The 21,509-nt window shown below is 41.8% G+C and overlaps 1 long non-coding RNA gene across 1 annotated transcript; it reads left to right on the plus strand.

The window, feature by feature from the left end:
• Window positions 1–819: 819 nt before the first annotated feature.
• On the plus strand, window positions 820–1,809 carry LOC123617005 (uncharacterized). The gene is made up of 3 exons (XR_006725094.2): window positions 820–1,078; window positions 1,215–1,275; window positions 1,575–1,809. It is a non-coding gene; the product is annotated as an uncharacterized LOC123617005 (long non-coding RNA).
• The last annotated feature ends 19,700 nt before the right edge of the window (window positions 1,810–21,509 follow it).

Raw genomic sequence — 21,509 nt, forward strand, 5'->3', positions numbered from 1 at the left:
CAAGTCTGTTTACCTCGGAAGACCTGTTTCTTCATCTGTTTAAAGAAGTGGTTGGGCAGGTGATTAGGAGATTTCCAACCTCAGGTCAAGGCTAAGTGAGCAGAGTGCCATCCTACCATGCGTTGGGCATTGTGCCAGGTGCTGAGGTCCTACTGTGAACAGAAGACACCTGCAGAGTGACCAGTGCTGTAAGCGCCCTCCTCACCCATACAGAAGCATAAATAGGTCTGGAAAGAGTTTGCCCTCTGACCCTTCCGGACAGGCCAGGAGATACATGTTAATGGCTGAAGGCATACAGCCAAGGCACCTAACTGCTCTCAGCATTTTTGAAGATAAGTCAGGCCCTTCATGCCAAAGGCACTTCATAAACTGTAAAAATCCTCCACAGATGTTTGTCTGTAAATCTAAATCGTAATAAAAGCAACAAGAGAATGAGATACTGTTGGCAGAATTTCAGGCAAGGGCCCTTGCGTGGCAGAAAGCATTCAAAGCACCCCCCCACCGAAAACCAATTCGTTGCTCCCTGACCATCCTACCTTCAATGTTTTGACCCAGTTTAGGCTTCCCTTTAAAAGCCCAGATAAATATTTCCTCACTATAATTACAGGCGAGGCTCAGGATGTCTGTCGTAAGTTGAGCTGGCAGAAAAGGGACAATTAACCAAGGCATGTAATTGAAGGGTAGGTAAATACATCCGGTGGCAGATGAGGCCCCTTCCTATTGGACACTATTCCCAGTATCCAAGGGCAAAGACAGGCACGTGCTTCATTTAGACCAGAGGATGCTGCGCACTTTATTATTAAAGGCTCCTGTCGAGAAGTGAGGTGTGTGTGTGGATGTGGGTGATGGAGGCATGCCGGTGCCTCCTGCACGGACTGAGTCCACAGGCTCCTTTTCCTACCCTGGAGGCTTTCCATGCTGCTGGCAGTGGCTCTGTTTAAAAAAAGCCTGCTAATCATGAGATCGGAGGGCACATTGGGAGTAGAGACAGTGCGACTCCTGTCACTGAGCAGAACAATGAAAAGTTCAAAAATAGTAGCGTCTGCTGGTGGAGAACCAATAAACATATAATTTCCAGGTAATTGCTATCATGTAATTAGCTCTCTGCTTTTATATGCCCCAGCGGAAATTGGGTTGGGGAGCAACTGTAACACAGCTTAATAATCATGGTAACATTCCACAGCAAAATGAAGACTTTTCTTTTTCCCCTCCAGCAAAAATTGAGGGTCAGAGAGCACCAAGACCACTGAGCGCGGGCCCAATTCATATTGACTGGTGAGTAAGGTTCTTGGGTGACAGAAATTGGGCTCTGGGCTCAGAATATGAAGAGCTGGTTTTCATTCCAGCTCTGCCTGGTCCCCGGGTGCAACCCCTCCTCCAGCTCCCAGTGGTCCTTCTAATCTGTAAAATGATGGTGTTGGGCTAACTTGCGTGGCTTCATCACCCTCAAGGGTGTGAACACTGGTTCTGGGGATGATAAAGTCTTAGCGATTACAATGGCTTGTGGCCCTCCAAAGCTCAACCCTGCCTGGCAAAATCTTACTTCTCAGCGTTTAATTTATTTCTCTCATCAGGTTTTCTTTGGTATCAGAGGAACAGCACTGACATCAAGTTCATGGAAGAGACACAAAAAGCATTCAAGGTCAGTGCTGCAAAACTACGGGGGCTGGACGGTGGGGACTGGAAGACTTCCTTTGCATCGCCCACTCCATCACAAAGTCCCCTTACAAGAGATGACTCGTGTGTGCCCAGGAGCTGCCTCCTGGGTGGTGGTGGTTTATTTCTCAGTGATTCTGTGTGTGACTTGGGCTCCGAGAGTTAAATAAAAAATCATTATATTTTACTATTTCATTCTGCTAAGTTATTCAAGCCATCAATAATGATGTCAAATGATGAAAAGAAAAAATGTCAACAATATCTGAAAGAATAGCCCAGTGCACGCGCGTGGTATTAAAATTTCAAGGGGGGCAATGATTTGGATTTTTTTTTAAGTCTGAAAACAATCTTGGGTAGGTAAATAGTAGGTTGAGAGTGTGGCACTAGATGATTCTAAGCGTCCTTCCAGCTATGAGACTCCGCAGGTGCATGATTAGGAATTATTCTGTCGAGGGGAGGGTATAGCTCAGTGGTAGAGCACGTGCTTAGCATGCACCACAAGGTCCTGGGTTCAATCCCCAGTATAAATAAATACCTAATTACCTCCCCTCCCCCGCTCCCCCAAAAAGGAAGTGTCCTGTGAGTTGTGCCCACCCAGCACAGCGATGTCACTTACCGTCTTATGAATTTGGGAAGATTCCCTGACCGCTCTGGGCCCTGAGTTTCTCATCTGGAAAGAAGGCATGCATATGCGCATCATAAATGTCATCATCTTCCTTCCGGGGGAAGAGAAATGGACCAGTCTGGCAGGGTCTTCGTTTGTGTTCTCCTAAGAGCAGAGCCCGAGATGAGGACTTGAATGCAGGGGGTGTTTTGGGAGATGATCCCAGGAAGCAGGAATAAGGGAGTCGGGGGGAGCGAGACAGGAAAGGGGGAAAACCAGCAAAGAGTGTGAGTTGGTTATTGCTGTGTGCAGGTGGGCCTCAGTCCTGCTGGCGAACTCTGAAGAATCATCTAGAAGTCATCTCAGAATTGTTCCTTTGAATGGCAGGAGGCTGGGCTCTTAAGCACTGATTTTCATTCCTCCACGGCAGAGGGTTATCCCCAGGGATGTTGACTCTGCTACACTTTGAGGTTGCCCTGCACTTAGGCTGAATGAGATTCTGGAACTTTGGAGAAAGGTTTGAGGCAGAAAAGGGGGTAAAATGCCTGAGGTGGGACATAGTGTGCTTGGAAATATCTATCTTGGCCTCAGTGGTGGCACAGAGCCTCTGCCACAACCACAATAGAGGGTGTGTTGAAGTGTAGTCCTGGCCATAGCACCATCCATCCATCCTCGCATCCATCCACGCATCCATCCATACATCATCTATGCACCCATCCATTTGTTCATGCATCCCTGCATCCATCCATGCATACGTCGATCCATCCATCACCTAGTCATCATCTTCCTTCCTACTTCGAAAAAGAATTTGAGGGAAGCCACCAACATGTGCTAAAACTCTGGAAAAGTCATTCCGTCTTTCTGGGATTGCCTTCTTCTCTGGAAAAAAAAAAAATGGGGTAGGGGATTGGAATGCTTGGCTTAAAGCCCCCTGCCAGCTTTGGAGTCTGAAGTCTAATAAAAACAAGCATTGAAAAGGCAGGTGGGGTGTGGGTTGTCAGCAGGCCAGAACAGCAGCTGGAGATCTGAAGTAAAGATGTGTTCTGGTGAGGCTGGTTGGTTGTCCAGAGAGGCAAGGCCCTGGGGCAGGTCCTCACTCCAGAATCTGGTCCTCAGAGCTTCAGACACTTAGTTATTGAATCTGGGTATGACCAGGTTCTGGAAATGGAAGTAAAGGTGGTTGGGGAGCTAGAACGTGGGCCCTGACTCAGAATCCCCAAGTTCATCAGATATATCAGAGGCCAATTTATTTAGAATGAGCTCTAACTGTCAAGAGAATCAGAACCCTATATGTGCTGATCAGCACATCACATCCTCTCTCTACAGGAAATCTATACGGAAAGTCAGATGCTGAACACAAGGCTACTTGGGGAGTCTGATTCGGAGCCCGGGCGGGAGCAGGGGGTCTTCATGGCAGATGTCACTAAGCTGTGACAGTCTGATACATCCATCTCTCTGTGGGGCCAGGCTCACAGAGGGGCTGATAACGAGCCCGCCTTCTCCCCTGCCAGTGTTGAGACACACAGCCACATTCTGTTCTCTGAGTCCTCACTCCAGGTGTCCATGCTCCCATTGAGAGTTCTTAGAGCACCTTGACTGGGTACAGTGAAATCAATTTTTAATCAGTTTCCTTAACTGAAATCACATTTCAATTCTGCTTCCCGGGAATAAGTCTTGGGTGCACTCAACCCTTTCGGTTACCTACCAAGCGTTACTTTAGGGTGGCTGATGGCAGCCATCATGTGTAGGTTCTTCTAGTTTGGCTCTCTGAGAGTTTACTGGCTAGCCATCCCCTGCTCCCTGGCAACACACAAACCCCCTACCCCCAGATCTATTCTCTGCCCTCTCCATGCCCCAAAGTCTGCCTCTGGAGATGCACCTCCTGGCCCCCCTTGCCAGTTCCCTTCTGGTTGGCAGGAGACTGGGGACAGGAAGAGATATGGGTCAGATCTTTTTCTTCCCCTCTATCTCCCTGCTGTGATGGCCTGTCTTTGGCAGTGGCTGCCTCTCTCCGTGGCTATAGCTCCTGATGGGCAGTCCCTTCTCCCTGGTCCAGCTCATACTGGGCTCCAATAACACTACTTACTCCTCTTATCCTTTCATATCTAAGGGTGGTAACAACATTCCTCCTCCCTAAGATGCTGATCTCTGAGTGCACCAGTGTCCCTTGTTGGTTCCCTGAATTCTGCTCAGATCTCTGTAAGTATCTCCCTCGACCAAGTGTCATTTGAACCATCCGGGGTGAATTCTACTTCTTGCTATATGACCCTGATCATCATAGAGGGTACCCTTATCCTCAGAGTGCTGCTAGGGACCCATGATAGTTTCCCATATCTTCACAAAAGAAGGGCTTTCTGTTTTCACATGACAACATGTGTTAGTGTAAGATCAAAAGCAATTGACATTGACAGGTTTAGAAACCCTGGGCAAGGGTAAAGCGTTCAAAGAAATGTCTCAGCTGGACAACGGCGCATTAAGGAGGAGAAAATTATGACCATCAGTGACCTTCTCAATGACAACCCAAGGAGGGCACGCCTGTCCTGAAGGTCAACCCATCACATTTCACTTTAGGAGAAAAGGGAGGTATCAGATCATAAGATATTAAAGTTATTAATTATTAAAATGCTAATCAGGCATTAAGGTACTTTAAACACTTAAAAATACACTGAGCTTCTAACAAATTGAATTTTACAAAAAGAACATTGGTTGAAATGAACAGAAGTTAATTTCTCTGGGCCTCCCTTTCCTCTTTTGTTTGGCAGAACACATTTTATGATCCTTCTTACTAGTTTAAAAAGTCTGAGATTCCATGACCCATGGAGAGTCATTCTGCTCATTAGTATATTCATTCTGCTCAGCCTTTCTTCAACTTATTTGACCAGCTGACACTATTATAGAGGAGACTGAGGCTCAGAATGACCTAGTAGCTTGCCTAATATCCCATAACCAGTAAGCAGTAGGGCAGGACATTACACCGGTGTGTTCCCATTCATTACCTTGTTTAATCCTTGCAAAGGCAATAAGAAACAGGGGTCACTGCTCTTGTTTTAGAGATGAGGAAATGGTGGCTCACAATGATTGATGTGACAGAAAAGGCAACACTAGATTTCAGATCCAGGTCTTAGGACTCCAGCTCCAGGAGGCCACCAAGGGCCTCTGCCACACCTGATCTCCCACCATCATGCTCTCCCTGCCTCTCCAAGAGATGTCCAAATACCCCACTGCTAGTAATGGGGAATGAGGTGAGAAGAACTGTGTGTCTGCAGAAGAGCAAGCAGTTTCCTCAGGGGACAATAATAATGATACTTAGATTAAATTAATTTCAGACTGTCACAGCAAGTCTTTGTCCTCTGCCTAACTGAAACACATCCTCCTTTTGAACAATTATGGAAGGAATTGTATTTTTTTCCCCTTTTCTCCCTGGCTGCTAGGAAGCTCAGAAGCACGTCTAATGCCCAATCAGTGAAGATGTGACCCCTTTCATGAGTATATCTGCCATCTCTTCCTCCTGGACATCATTCTCTTTGTTATTGCCCTTACTTTTAGTCTGTCCTTTGTTGTAAAGTTTTGATTTTTTTCTTCTTCTTTTTTTTTTTTTTTTTTTTGTTTTTTATTACCTAACCTGCTTCTTTTCCATGAAAATATACACTCTTAAGAGACAGGAGTTTTAATGCTTGCAGAATAATCTTATGAATGGAAACAATTTCATTTAACCAATTCCTTCTTGTTAGAAATTAAATGATTTCTTACCCTTATATTCAGACAGAAGATAGACAGACAGGTAGACAGAGAGATGAGGAAATGAAAATAAAGAATACTCATATAGGTATCAAGACCCAAAATTATGGCAGTGCAGCACTAAATGTCACCTGAACCTTTTAATTTATTATTATTATTATTTAATTTTTTACTGAAGTATAGTCAGTTTCAGTGCATCAATTTCTGGTGTTCAGCACAATGTCCCAGTCATGCATATACATACATATATTTGTTTTCATATTCTTTTTCATTAAAGGTTATTACAAGATATTGAATATACTTCCCTGTGCTATACAGAACAAATTTGTTTGTTTTTTAATCTAATTTTATGTATAGTGGTTAACTTTTGCAAATCTCAAACTCCCAAATTTATCCCTTCCCATCGCCTTTCTTGTATAAATAATACACAGATACCTTCTCTGGTTTAAAAAAAAAATGACCATTGCTGATAAGGCTAACGTCTTTTTGGACCCCTTGACTCTAGTAGCTTCCCTGTCAGACCACAGAGAAAACCATTATTATCAGTTTGGTATGTAAACTTCTCTGCCCTTTCCTATGAATATATAAATGTTCCCATAGAAAATTGACTTATCTCTATGTTTTGACAGCTAATCTTCTGGGTTGTGCCTAGGGTTACCTTTCATATTCATGATTACTTTTTAAGACAGGACACAAGTATATAAGTGTATGTAAGTGAAATAAGTTATGTAACCTAAGAGAGAAAAGGTGTCACATGGGAAATATCTCTAAAAACTCCACAGCCTTTAAGAAAATAGAGAGCTCATATTCCCCCAGTAGCTTCTAGGGTACTTTCTCTTTTCTGGGTTAGTCTCAGTACCCAGGGCTCTCAGGAGCTGCCAAGGCAGTCAGCGCACTCTGTGTGGACAGGGTGAGTGTAAGAAGGAAAGATCCTTGGTGATCACGCCCAACTCCCACTCTACAGATGGGTATGTCAAGGCTCAGGGAGGAAGAAACGAAATTCCAAGGTCAAACAATTGGGTAGTGGCAGGGCTGGGGTAGATACCTAGGCTTCCCAATTCCCAGGCCAATAACCTCTCTACACTCACACGCCCAGTTCCTGCTTTCCCTTTGGGAACTTGCCCACAGACCAAGCTGTGAGCAATCGCTCAGAGGTGATAACTCTCAGCCTAGTCTTGCACACACATTGCGGACAACACAGATGTGGGAAGACTGTGAAGGTGAAGGAGACTGCATGGATGTACTCCTTCCTTCACTTATCCTGGTGTTCACAGAGCGCCTTCTCCATTCCAGGGACTGTGACAGGTGACACAGGGACTCAGAGGTGACACGGGGACTCTGACGCCTGTCAGAACTGGGACAGATGACACAGAGGCCAGGTCCTGACCTCCAGGAGCTCACAGCCTAACAGAGGATGAATGACAAAGGTGGTAACAGGTGTGGTGCCAAGTCTGAAGTGCCATGTGCTGGTGGGGGGAGGGGGAGAATACAGAGGGCGCGCAGACCCCACGGCATCTAAGAGTGGGAAGTTGGAGAAGGCGTTTTGGAAGAGGTGGCATCTGAACGAGCCTTGAAGGATGATTAGGTTACCCAAGGGGCAGTAAATGAAGGAAAACTCGAGGCACAGCAATGTTCCAAGAAAGAAAAGCAAGTGGGGGAGGGGAGGGTATAGCTCAAGTGGTAGAGCATATGCCCAGCAAGCATGAGGTCCTGGGTTCGTTCCCCAGTACCTCCATTTAAAAAAAAAAAATTAGATAAATAGACCTAATTACCTCCCTCCCCAAAGGAAAAAAAGAAAAACAAGGAGGGTTTTAGAGAAAAGGCATAGCTCAGTTTGGTGGGAAATGAAGATGCTTATAAAGGATGTTGGGGTCGGGCTTAGCCCCCTTGACCTGCAATCATGAGGCTTGTATCTTGCTGCTTCCACTAAAGCCTGTGCTCCCAGAGGCCTCACATCTCTGAATCCTCTTGGTGCTCAGCAAAGGCATGCATACATCACATCATCGTGGATTATATTATATTAATAATGATAGTATGTAACATTATATTACAATGCACACATTGTATGTCTGTATATACACACTATTGATTACTTACACTTGCATATATTTAGAAAGGAGGAAGGGGGAGATGTAAAGAAGGAAAAAGGGGAGGAAGTAGACAAACAGGCAAGGAAATGACCCCCTCCTGTCACCCATTCTTTACCCTTCCCTGGAGATACTGTGTTTCTTCATTCTAGGAGTCTAAATAAATCGTCAGTTCAAGCCTGTGCGGTAATGTGGCTGTGTCGCAAATGACTTGACTGCATTTAAGAGTAAGCACGGTAATCACTATTTATTACTTCACAGGAGTTACAAGTAGCTGTGCTCTTCTCACGCCCAAGAGGAATGTATGACTGCCACGAATCCCCTCAGGAACCAGGAACACAAAACTCCCTCTTCTGAGGGAAAAAAACATCCTCTCTAATGATTCAGGAAATGCCAATTAAAACATTGCGAAATGTTCCCCCTGAAATTAGCAAAATTTTTAAGTGAATGAGAACATGCACGAACGTGATCGGGTTATTCTAATTCATATGAATCAAGCATGTAGGAAGAATCTTAAAATGTTCATAGTCCTCTAATGGAAAAGAAGCTGAAAAAGAATATATGTATGTGTATATTATGTGTCACTTTGCTGTACACCCGAAACTAACATAACATCGTAAATCAGCTGTACTTCAATTTTAAAAAAATGCCCATACCCCTGGACATTATTTAACATTCCTATGGATTTATCCAAAGGAAGAATTCTGATATGTGGACAGAGTATTAAATACAAGGGTGTTCACTTCAGTATTATTTATCATTGGGAAACATTAGAAATAATAGAATGTCAAATGTGAAGGTCACGGTTAATAAATTGCAGTGTACCCAGCCAGGGGAGTATTATGCATGTCCTACAATGGATGCTCCTGGAAGATTTTTTACTGGCATAGAAATATGTGCCTCTGTGTCTGTCTGTGTTTGCGCGCTGGTTTGTTTATCCATAAATACTTCAGTGTGTTTTCCCTAAAAATAAAGACAAAATAAAGACTTTCTTACATAACAGTAAGCGAAGTCAGGAAGTTGATAACGAAACAATCCCATCACTTAATCCACAGACATAAACATTTCGCCATTGCCCCAGTGATGTTCTTTATCGCAAAAGGGGAAAAATATTTCTTCTGATTTAGGATACAATCTTGGATCGCATATTGTATTTAGTGGTCACGTCTCTTTAGCCTCCTTTAATTTGGAACAGTTTCTCACCCTTTCCTTGTTGTTCATGATTTTGGTAACTTTGAACAGTACAGGTCAGTTATTTTGTAGGATGTCCCTCAGTTTGGGTTTATCTGATATTTCCGTATGATTAGACTCTGGTTATGCCTTTCTGTCAGAAACATGACGCAGGTGATGGTGTGTCCTGATTAAATCAAGAGGCGTGTGGTGTCTCCCTGTCACGTTACTGGCGATGTTAACTTTGATCACTCGATTAAGGTGGTGGCTGTCAGGTTTCTCCACTGTAAACATATTACTCTCTCTTTTATAATGAATAAGCATCTCATGGGGAGATGCTCTGAGACTATGCAAATATCCTGCTTTTTTGTTAAATGTTTACCTTCTAGTTTTAGCATCTGTTGATGATACTTGTTTGAAACATTCCTTACTTACAGCGGTTGCCAAAGGGTGATTTTCTGGTTTCATCAATCCTTCTTTACTAATTGTAATTCTGCCCTAGGGAGGAATTCTCTTCTCCCTCATATATATATATTCATCTTTTTACCATCATGGATTCTTTTCAAAAAAATTTTAATTGTCATTTTTATTCTTTTTTTATTGAAGTATAGCTGATTTACAATGTCGCGTTAGTTCTAGTAAAGCAAAGAGATTCGGTTATCCATATACAGGAGGGATTCTTATTTATTTATTTTTATTTTATGAGTTATTATTTATCATACCATTATTTATTTTGATGCTCACGTTGCCCCAGATTTGGCCAATGGGAACTTCTTCAATTGACTCCTATGTCCTTTTGCTCTACTTTTATCATTTTTTTTCTGGCATTTGCATGTTATCTGATGCAACAAGATGTTCCAGGCTTACCTTGGACTGTCCATGCCCCAGTCCTAAAATCAGTCATTTCTCTAAAGAAGCCTTGGTTACTTTTAGTGGATAATAGTATTTAGAAACCAAGATTTGAGCAATAAGTATGTTCATTACTACTAAGGTTTCATTGCCTCTGGGCCCCTGTCAGCAGACACAGCTAGGAAACACACACACATACACAAACACACACACACACCCCTATACTCACATATCTGAAAATATGTTTTTAACACACTATTAAGCAGAAAATACAGAATTATATACACACATACTTATGTACATGCATGTGTGAATATATATGTATATGTCAGACAGAGCCCTCACTCAGCCTTAGGAAAGAGAGGGGGACAAGGTACATATTCAAAAACAAGCAGGGGCTTTCTTTATGGTCCAAACCTGTGAAGGGTCTATGTGAGACTGAAAGCAGGCATGATTGGACTAGAGAAGGAAGCAGCAGCCCCAGTTGTTGAAGTAAGCCACCCTAAAGGAGGGAAGAACACCAAGATTCCATGTCCAGGGTTAATGGGGAAAAAAAAAAAAAAGTGCCCACTGGGAAACTGAAACTGACAGGGGAATGAATTGCGAAACTGTAGCAGGAGCAGCCAGGCCCACGGACCTTGCATTTCTCCAAGTGCCCCGCGTGTAAGAGCTTTGGGGGTAAGTGCTTGGATTAATGAGAAACAGCCATGGGCTGAGTGGCTGTCAAAGTCTGGAAGGAATGAAAAACATCCAAGCCCAGAAGACCAGCTGCTGAGATTCCACCCGGCAGCAGGTCCTGCCCATCAAAACAGCGCGGAGTACAAGTTCCAGCAGTTGTCTTGCCCCTCCCTATAAGCAAACAGCTCAACCAGAGGCAGCCATCAGCCTAATCAGACAATGCAACTGCAAAAAAAAAATGCATACACAGCCAAGAATCACCAATCGTTGAAGGTGGGCAATGTTATAACAGAGACATACTATGTCTAACAAAGAGATAAATGCACATCTGAGGAAAGAGAGTTAATAGGGTAACCGGAACTAGACTTAAAAATAAATGTAATGATAAATCCTCAGAGAGTAAGGGAGAGTATTTCATTTGTGAAACAGGAAGAGCTGGTTGCAAAAAAAAGAAACAATTAGTGATTTTGTAATAAAAAGTATAATTATTGAAATTAAAATATAGATGGCCTAATAGAACGAACACAGTTAAAGAGTGAATCAGGGAAGTGGAAGATGAGATCTAGGAATTCTGGATTGCAACACAAAGTGGTGGAGATGGATGGCAAAAAGGAAGCTTACGGATGTGGGGAGTAGACTCAGAAGTGTCAATATTTATCTAATAAGAGTTTCGGAGCTATAGGGCAGAGATAATGGAACGGATGCAATATTTAAAGAGACAATAGCCAGAGATTACCAGAATTTTTCTTTAAAAAGTAAGTCTTCAGATTGAAAGTTTCCACCACGTACCAATAAAAACTTTTAACCCACCTTTGGGCTCATCATAGTGAAATTTCAGACCATGAAGGATAAAGTAGAAATTCTACATTAAATGCTCATCTAAAAAAAAATCAGATTTACCAACTGCAACAGAATGAAGTCAGGTTTCTTTTTGGCAACATCACTTCAATAGCTTCAAAATGCTAACCATAGGGACATTTGAGTTTATTATTTAATAGCCAAATTATTATTTAAATAAGAATTTAAAATGTTAAAGAGAGGCATTTTTGGACATAAAAGTGCTCAGAAAGCTTACTCACCTCTCCTCTCTAGATCCCTTCTGAAAATAATATAAAATAAAGCAAAACCCAACGAGGTGCTGTGCTCCAGTTAAGGAAAAAAATAAATAAATCTGAGAGGAAACTGTCACGCAAAGATCAAAGGTGAACAAGGAATTTAAGAAATCGTAGTAAGAACTTTCTTGAAGAGTTATAAAATCTCCACCTGGAACTAAAAATTTCAGGTGTCAGCAAAGTAGAAGTGTGTGGAAATATCCCATAAAAAGTGAAGGAGAATAAAAGTTTCTTATTGGCATTTTTGCCTTGTTTCGGTGAGGACATAGATACTAATGAATTCTTTTAAAAATACATTTTAATAAGCACCTGAAATGGTGCTCAGCATCATCAGTCATTAGGGAAATGCAAACCAAAATCCCAATGAGATATCACTTCACACCCAGCAGGACGACTATGATAAAAAAAGACAGATAGATGGTGTTGGGTTATTTTGTTTTTGTTTTTTTATTGAGGTATAGTCAGTTTACATTGTTGTGTCAATTTCTGGTGTACAGCACAATTCTTTAGTCATACATGAATATACATTCACTTTCATGTTCTTTTTCACCATAAGCTACTACAAGATATTGAATATATTTCCCTGTGCTGTACAGTATAAACTTGCTTATCTATTTTATAAACAGTATTGTTGAATTCAACTATGTCCTCACTGACTTTCTGCCTGATGGATCTGTCCCTTTCTGACAGAGAAGTACTGAAATCTCTGACTATGATAGTGAATTCATCTATTTCAGTTCAATCAGTTTTTGCCTCATACAGGTTGACATTTTGTCATTAGGCACACACATGTCAAGAACTGTTATGTCTTCTTGGAGAAATGACCCCTTGATTATTATGTCATGTCATTTTTTAATCTCTGATAACTCTCTTATTTTGAAGTTAGCTCTGCCTGAAATTACTATGGCTATTCCTGCTTTCTTTTGATTAATGTCAGCCTAGTGTATTTCTCTATTTACGTCCTTTTTTTCTCTAATGTTTTTTTCGCTTTTCTATTTTTATTTTTGTTGTTGTTTTGTTGGGGGAAGGTAATTAGGTTTATTTATTTATTTAATTTTAGCAGAGGTACTGGGAATTGAACCCAGGACCTTGTGCACACCAAGCATTGCGCTTTACCAGTTGAGCTACACCTTTCCCTCGCCACCTATTTACTTTTAATCTATATGTGTCTTTATATTTAAAATGGGCTTCTTGCAAACAATACATAGTTGAGTCATGTTACTTGATCCACCTACAAAACATCTTTCTTTTATTTGGCACATTTACACCAATGACCTTCAAAGTGACTTATTCATGGAGTTGGATTAATGGCTGCCATATTTGTTACTGGTTTTCTACTTGTTGCCTTTGTTCTTTGCCCCTTGTTTTGCCTTCCACTCTTTCTGCCTTCTGTGGTTTTGATTAAGCATTCTCTATGATTTCATTTTCTCACTTTCTTAACAAATCAGTGATACCTCTTTTTTTTTTTTTGTGGTTTCCCTACAGTTTGCAATCTACATTTACAACTAGTCTAAGTCCAATTTCAAATAATCCTATACCCCTTTACAGGTAGTGTGAGTACCTTATAATAGCAAAATATCCTCCTTCATCCTGTTCCTTGTATCACTACTGCTGACGTTTCACTTATATATAAGCATACATACATATATATGATATATACATAAGCACCATAATCAAATGCCTTTTTGCCATTATCACTTTGAGCAAACTATTATCTGTGTTATCAATTAAGAATAAGAAAAATAAGTTTTATTTTACCTTCACTTATTCCCTTTCAACGCTCTTTTTTTAAACGTAGAACTTTTTTAAAAGTTTTTTTTTCTTTAATCTGCAAATCTCGAACTCCCAGTTTATCCCTTCCCACCTGCCTCATGCCTGGCAACCACAAGTCTGTATTCTATGTCTGTGAGTCTGTTTCTGTGGGGCTTTGACCTACAATTGGCCCTCCACATGCATGAGTTTCATATCTGTGGAATCAACCAACCTCAGATTAAAGTTCTGGGGAGAAAATCCAGAAAATTTCAAAAAGCAAAACTTGAATTTGCCATATCCTGGCAACTATTTACAAAGAATTTACATGTATTTACAACTATTTACATAGCATTTACATTGTATTTGGTATTATAAGTAATCTAGAGATGATTTAAAGTACACAGGAGGACGTGCATAAGTTATATGCAAATACTATGCCATTTATAAAAGGGACTTGAGCAACCATGAGTTTTGGTATCCGTGGGAGGTCACGGAACCAGTCCCCTGCAGATACCAAGGGACCACTGTGTATTATTTTCCTTTTCTCTAAAGAACTTCTTTTAAAATTTCTTGCAAGGCAGTTCTACTGGCAACATATTCCTTCAATTTTTGTTTATCTGAGAAATTTTTTTTTTTTTAATTTTCCTTCACTTTTGAAGGATAATTTTGGAGAGTACAGAATTCTAGGTGGCTGGGCTTTTTCCCTCCCCACACTTTATTCTTGCTTACATGGTTTCTGAGGAGAAGTTGCATGTCATTCTAATCTTTTTTTCCATCTATAGATAAGGAGTCTTTTTCTTCTGGCTTTGTTCAGGGTTTCTTCTTTATCTTTAATGTTCTGTAATTTGAAAATACTATGCTAAGACATTCTATTTTATTTGTATTTTTAAATTTAATTTAATTTTTATTTTGTTGAGTTATAGTCAGTTTATAACGTTGTGTCAATTCCTGGTGTAGAGCACAAGTTTTCAGTCATACGTGAACATACATATATTCATTGTCACATTCTTTTTCACTGTGAGCTACCACAAGATCTTGTATATATTTCCCTGTGCTGTACAGTACAAACTTGAAGACATTGTTTTTTAAATGCTTATCTTGTTTAGTGCTCTCCGACTTTCCTGAATCTGTGATTTGGTATCTGACATTAATTTGAGAAAATGCTCAGTCATTATTGTTATAAATATTTCTTCTGTTCTTTCTCTTTCTTGAGGTATCCCCATTACACGTGTGTTATACCTTCTGTAGTTGCCCCACACACCTTGAATATTCTGTTATATTTTCCCCAATCTGTATTCTCTCTGCTTTATGGGATTTGAGGATTCTGTTGAGACATTCTCAGGCACAAACATTCCTTCCTCAGCCATAGCCAGTCTACTCATGAGCCTGTCAAACACATTCTTCATTTCTGTTACAAGCTGGGTTTTTTTTTTAACTCTAGCATTTCCTTTGGTTCTTTCTCAGGATTTCCATCTCTCTGTTTACATTGCCCATCTGTTCTTACATGCTGTCTACTTCTAGCCATTAGAGCCCTTAGCGTATTAATCAGAGTTATTTTAAACTCCCAGTCTGATCATTCCAACATCCCTGCCATGTCTGATGCTTGCTTTGTCTTGTCAAACTGGTTTTGTTTTGGGGGTTTGGGTTTTTGTTTTGTTTTGTTTTGCCTTTATGATATGATTTGTAATTTTTTAATAGTCAGACAGAATGTACCAGGTAAAAGGAACTACTTTCTGAATCACTAAATAAAATTATTTTTAAAATTACAGTATAACGTACTCTGTACAAGAAAAAAGGCATAGAAAAAAGACTGAAAGGAAATGTATAACAATGTTGAACAATGGTTGCACTGGGTAACATATTTATGGGTGATTTTGTTTTCTTTCTTTTTTTTTCCTGTACTTTGCAAATTCTCTGGAATAGCCATGTGTTACTTTATAATTAGCCATGAAAAATGGAAAATAAAAATAAAGAGCCTTTTTTAAAAACTCACTGTCAAATTCAGTCTTTAAAGAGGAGTGTGCTTACTTCCCTTCCCCCTAAAGGAGCCCCTGACATTTAGAAACAGTATAAAACAGTCTGAAGCACCATTTAATCCTATTACTCTTCTGGACCTCTCATAAACCAGGGGATGATCCTCTGGCTCTTTAAAATAATTCTCTCAAGGTCATGGGGCTTGTATGTAACAAAGGGGGATGAAACACCCAGGCCAGTGCTCCTCCCCCTGCGCCATCTGGCACCTCGGAGTTTCATCAGAGGCAGCTTAAGCTAGCCAAAGAGCCAAATGTTCAAATTTATCTTCTTTCTAAGGCAATATTATTCCTTCTTAGGATCGCTCCACTGACAAGCCATTGCCCCCTCTCTGAGCCTCAGTTTTCTTCCTCCGTAAAAATGACAAGGGTTGTGATGTCCTGGCCGATCTGGAAATTCGACGTTCCAAGACAACTTGTGCCCCCTGTTCTCACTTCCCTGTTACCCGCAAGGCTTCTGCTTCTTTCTGCCGGCTCTGTTGTGGTCCTGGCGACACCATGTGCCATCCTGGTTCTGCCACGAACTCATTTATTGGGTGTCCTTGAGCAAGTCAGCAGCCCTCTGGGGACCTTACTTTTCCCATCTGTACCCTCAGAGTTTGGGCCCAGACCGGAGATTTTCACATCCTGGGTGTTGCAACCCTAGAGTCCTGGGGAGAGTGGGTGAACAGCTCCCTGTATATTTGATTTGCATATTGGGGTTCTGGGTTAGATTTCCTTTGAAGCAAGGATCTGTTGCTACAAACCTGCTTGAAAACTACTGAGCCAGGAGACTGCGTTCTATTTCTCCACAAACGGCAGAACACTGGGTACCAGGGTGCAAGAATTGGGAAGCCTCGGCTTCCCTGTAGGGGCTGAGCTATTGGGAGAAGCGGAGATGCGTATTACTAGAAGGTGCTAAGGTCTGAGCCGCCGGGATGAACTCAGCCCGCTCACTTCCCCCTCATCCTCCCTCCCCCTCCCCGTCACCTAGGCAACCGGGCGGGGCTCTGGGCCAGTGGTTCCTCCTTCCACTCTCTCCCCACCTACTCAAACTCCAGGGCGCATTCCCACCCCTCGGTCTTGTCTAAGAGCTTCTCTGGGTCTAAAGATGTGATTCCCACTGTTACGGCTGCCTTTTTGTGAGGATGAAAACCAGATTCCAAGCGGGGGCCCCTAACCCCTAAAATAATCCTGGTTTGCATGCTGAATTTGCCTGCTTTCACGGAAGGCGTGTTGCTGGCAAAGGTCTGACTTTGCCAGGGCAGCGTCTGCACAGCTCTGGGAAGCCTGAGACCCGGGGCCCTCTCACTGGTGCTCCGGAAGACCAGGGTCGCCAGGGAGTGGTGGGGAGTAGAGGCGGTGGATGTCCCCCGCGGTTCTCTGCTCCAGCTGGGAAGTCGGGGTAAAGGGTCCTGGGGTTTCATTTATTGAGAGTTATCTCGGCGACCAGGCAGCCAGAGCTGAGGGCCAGGTAGGGGTGGGAGTCCAGCTGAGCTCGTGATAATGGTTAAAGGAGGCCAATGGGAGGTAGAGACTGGGGAGTTGGGAGCGATGGACAGGAGGCTTTGTAGAAAGAACTCGCTGGAATCTGTGTCTGCAAATTACACGGCAAAGTCCCAGGTTCAATTAGGAGGGAGTGGAGACCTAAGCTGGGTGTAACTTCAGCCATCAGAGGCAGTAGAACCCAGGGCAAGTGCCAGCTACTTGGTTTCTTCAACAATTAAATGGGGATTAAAGAAGGTGTGTGGACTAGAGCAAAGGTCACATATTAATAGCAATGAGAGCTAATAAACAAATTCAGCAAAGTTGCAGGGTACCAGATCAATACACAAAAATCAGCTGTATTTCTACACTAGCATTTAACAACCAGAAAAGGAAATGAAGAAAATAATGCCACTTATAATAGCATCAAAAAGAATAAAATAAAAAGGTATGTCAGAACTCTTACTTTCTGTTCATTTTTTTTCTGTTAACCTAAATGTCCCTCCAAAGTTCATTAATTAAAAAGAATAATAATGAAATATTTAGGAATAAATTTAACCAAGGAGATACAAGACTTATGCTGAAAATATTGCTGAAAGAATATAAAAAAGATCTACATAAATGGAAAAACATTCTGGATTCATGGATTCAAAATTTTAATACTGTTAAAATGGTAATACTATGCAAAGCAGTCTACAGAGGCAATGCCATCCCTTTCAAAATCCCAAAGGCTTTTTTTTGCAGAAATAGATAAGATGATCCTAAAATTCATATAGCATCGCAAGGGTCTGCAAAGAGCCAAAACAGTCTAGAAAAAGAACTAAGTTGGGAGTCTCACCTTTCCTGATTTAAAAATCTACTATGAAGCCACAGTAAATCAAGCCAGCGTGGAACTGGCATAAAAATAGAAATATAGATCAATGGAATAGAATTGAGGGTCTAGGAATAAACCCTTATATTTTTGGTCAATTGATTTGCAAAAGGTGTGAAGACCACTCAGTGGGGAAAGAGTCTCTTCGACAAATTGTGGTGGAAAAACTGAATATCTACTTGCAAAAAATGAAGTTTGAATCCTACCTCACACCATATTAAACAGTTAACTCAAAATGAATCAAAGACCTAAAGGGAAGAGCTAAAACCATAAAACTCTTAGGAGAGCACATAGGGGCAAATGTCCATGACTTCAAGTTTGGCAATGTTTTTTTTATTAAAAAAAAAAAACACACCAAAAACACAAGGAACAAAAGAAGAAAATGGATGAATTGGACTTTATCAACATTATCCTTTCAAGATGGCGGAGTAGAAGGAGCTGGAGCTCACTTCCTCTCACAGACACACCAAGACCATGACTAACTGCAGAACAACTAGTGAGAAAAAAGACTGGAAACTACCAGAAAGGATCTTCTGTAGTTAAAATCTTCAAGAAAAAACCACGACAAGACTGGGAGGAAGGGTGGACTCGCAATATAATCAGGTCCCATGTCGCCCCACCGGGTGGAGGCCACAAACTGGAGAATAATTATATTGTAGAGAGTCTCCTATGGGAGTCAGAGTTCTGAGACCCATATCAGGCTCCCCAGCCCTGGGGTCCAGCACCGGGAAGAGCAGTCCTCATAGTGTTGGCCTTTGAAGGCCAGCAGGGCTTAACTACAGGAGTTCGGCAGGACTGGGGCAATCAGAGACTCTACGCTTAAAGGTCGCACAGAAAAATCTCATGCTTGCTGACTCAAAGGACAAAAGCAGTAATTTCATAGGATCCTGGGACGGACTTTATCAACATTAAAAACGTTCATGCATCAAAAGACACTATCAAGAGAGTGCAATGACAACCCACAGAATAAGACAAAATATTTGCAAATCATATATCTGAAAGGGACTTGTTTCAAGAATATATTAAAAACTCCTACAACTCATCATTTAAAAATGGGCAGAGGACTTGGATAGATATTCCTCTAAAGAAAATATTCAGTGGCCAATAAAAACATGGAAAGATGCTCAGTATCATTAGTCATTAGGAAATGCAAATCAAAACCACAATAGGATACCAGTTCATACCCACTAGGAGAACTAGAATTTTTTTTAAATAGAAAGTAACAAGTACTGGTAAGGATTTGGAAAAATCAGAACACTCATATATTGCTGGTGCAAATGTAAAATGGTACAGGCACTATGGAAAACACTTTGGCAGTTCCTTAGTAACTTAAACATATGATCTCGCTCTTCCTCTCTAGGGTATATACCCGAAAGAATTAAAAATATGTGTTCAAACAAAAACTTGTACAAAACTGATTATAGCAGTATTCTTCACAATAGACAAAATGTAGAAACAATTCAGATGTCTCTCAACTGATAAATGGAGAAACAAATGTGGTATGTCCACACAATGGAATATTATTCAGCCATAAAAAGGAATGGCGCACTGATACATGCTACATCATGGGTGATCCTGGAACATACTTTACTAAGTGAAAGAAGCCAGACATGAAAGGCCATGTGTTGTATGATATCACTTATATGAAATGTCCAGAATAGGCAAATCTATAGACACAGAAAGTAGATTAGTGGTTGCCATGGGCTAGGGAGAGAGATTAATGGAGGGTAATGGCTTAATGGGTATGAGGTCTCCTGCTGGGGTGATGAGAAAGTTCTGGGTCTAGATAGTGGTGAATATCATACAACATTGTGAAGGTTCTAACTGTTGCTAATGGTAAATTTTACGTTTATGTGTATTTTACCACAATAATAAAATGTTTGTTGAATTATTTTCCAAAAGAAAGTGAATTCCCTACAATTTTTGCTCATCTCTCCGTAATCAACCAAACACACTTGTTCTGACAGCAAAACTATGTTGTTCAAGTATGAGCCTCTGCAGAAACTCTATATCTGAAACAGATAAATGTGGCAGTCCTGGGGCAGGGGGTGCCTGTGCCCCTTTTTACTCATATGAAAGTCCCTAAGTGACTAAGTAGTTTCATGGAAGCCGTCTCGCCCTCAACTCCTGAGTTGGAGGTGCTTAGTGAATTTGTGTTGAAGGACTGCTCTGCCAAGACCACCAGAATCGAAGGGTCCTGAATTGGTGGCTGTGCCAGAGTTTCAGCTCTAGTCTACGTCCACTGTGGAATTCTGGCCAGAGCCTGCTGAGCTCAGCACTGGATGGCATTCTTTGAAAGACGACACAATGAACCAGTCGCAGAGTGCTAGGGAGGAGAGGTAGGTGTGGTGCTTAGGAGCTGGGGGCTCTAGACAACCTGCCTGGCTTTGATTCCAGCATCCATGCTTACTAGCTACTTCTTGGAAGTTAAGTTCTCAAACTATTCATCAGGGATTAATATTACTACATATGGCATGGTGGTGTCACGAGGATTAAATGCATTAATTGGAGTGCTTAGGACAATGCCTGGCATATAGAAAGCCCTCAATAATTAATCTGATTTGTATCCCAGAATTACAGTGGTCCCTTTCATTGTATGATTCAGTTCAGTCAACCCTATGGTGACTGAGAATCGCTCACCGAGGAGGGTCCAGGAGATGACTTTGGACCATAACTTGCCCTTCATCCTAGTTTGTCCTACAGTATACATGGCTGTGGCAAACGGAGGTTTTCTCTCCAAAATGTCTGCATAATTTGGTTGTCTTGTGTGTATTTCAAACTGCTGGTCTTAACCCACTGGCATTGAAGTCAACTGAGTGAGTTGTGAGCAGATACAAACATTCCAACACATGAAAAAGAAAAGAATGGCAAACAATCAGAGTGCAGCGTAGATAATCAGGGTAAATATTAAGTATTGTTTGTTGAAACTTCAGTTTCTGTTTACGTGTGTGTGTGCGCACACGTCCGTGTGCTAGTGAGCACCTATGTATGGGCTGTGATATAACATGTATTTCCTGGTGAGGGTTGAAGGCCATGACCTGGTAACACCCAGGGGCTTTCTGAAGGTCCCTGAGCTGAGCGGAGGAGGGCTGTCTGCCCTAGGAAAGCAGACCTGATCTGGCCGGCAGGACTGAGTGATCTCAGGCAATGTGCCCGTCCCCCAGCAGAGCTGGGACAGTGGCCTGCCCTGGGGACTGGAGGCAAGGAGGAGGGAAGACTCTTCAACTGGGAGGTGGGGAGATTCAAAAGGTGGGACAGGTGCCCTGATACTTGAATCAAGTCCACAGAACTTGGAAGACTTCAGTCCCCCTCCTCCACCCCCCAACGTAAACACACACCAGGATCATTTAAGCACAAACCAAGACCCTGGGTCTCAGGCGCTTGGCTGTCTCATTCATTGTATTTTGTATTTTCTGGGCTACCTTATTCCCCAGGGTTGTTTTGTGGCTCCAGAAGCCCCCCTTCTTCCTCGGCCTTTTAAATGACCCAGGCAGACTC

The sequence above is a fragment of the Camelus bactrianus genome, chromosome 6, assembly GCF_048773025.1.
Source record: "Camelus bactrianus isolate YW-2024 breed Bactrian camel chromosome 6, ASM4877302v1, whole genome shotgun sequence".
Classification (NCBI taxonomy): domain Eukaryota; kingdom Metazoa; phylum Chordata; class Mammalia; order Artiodactyla; family Camelidae; genus Camelus; species Camelus bactrianus.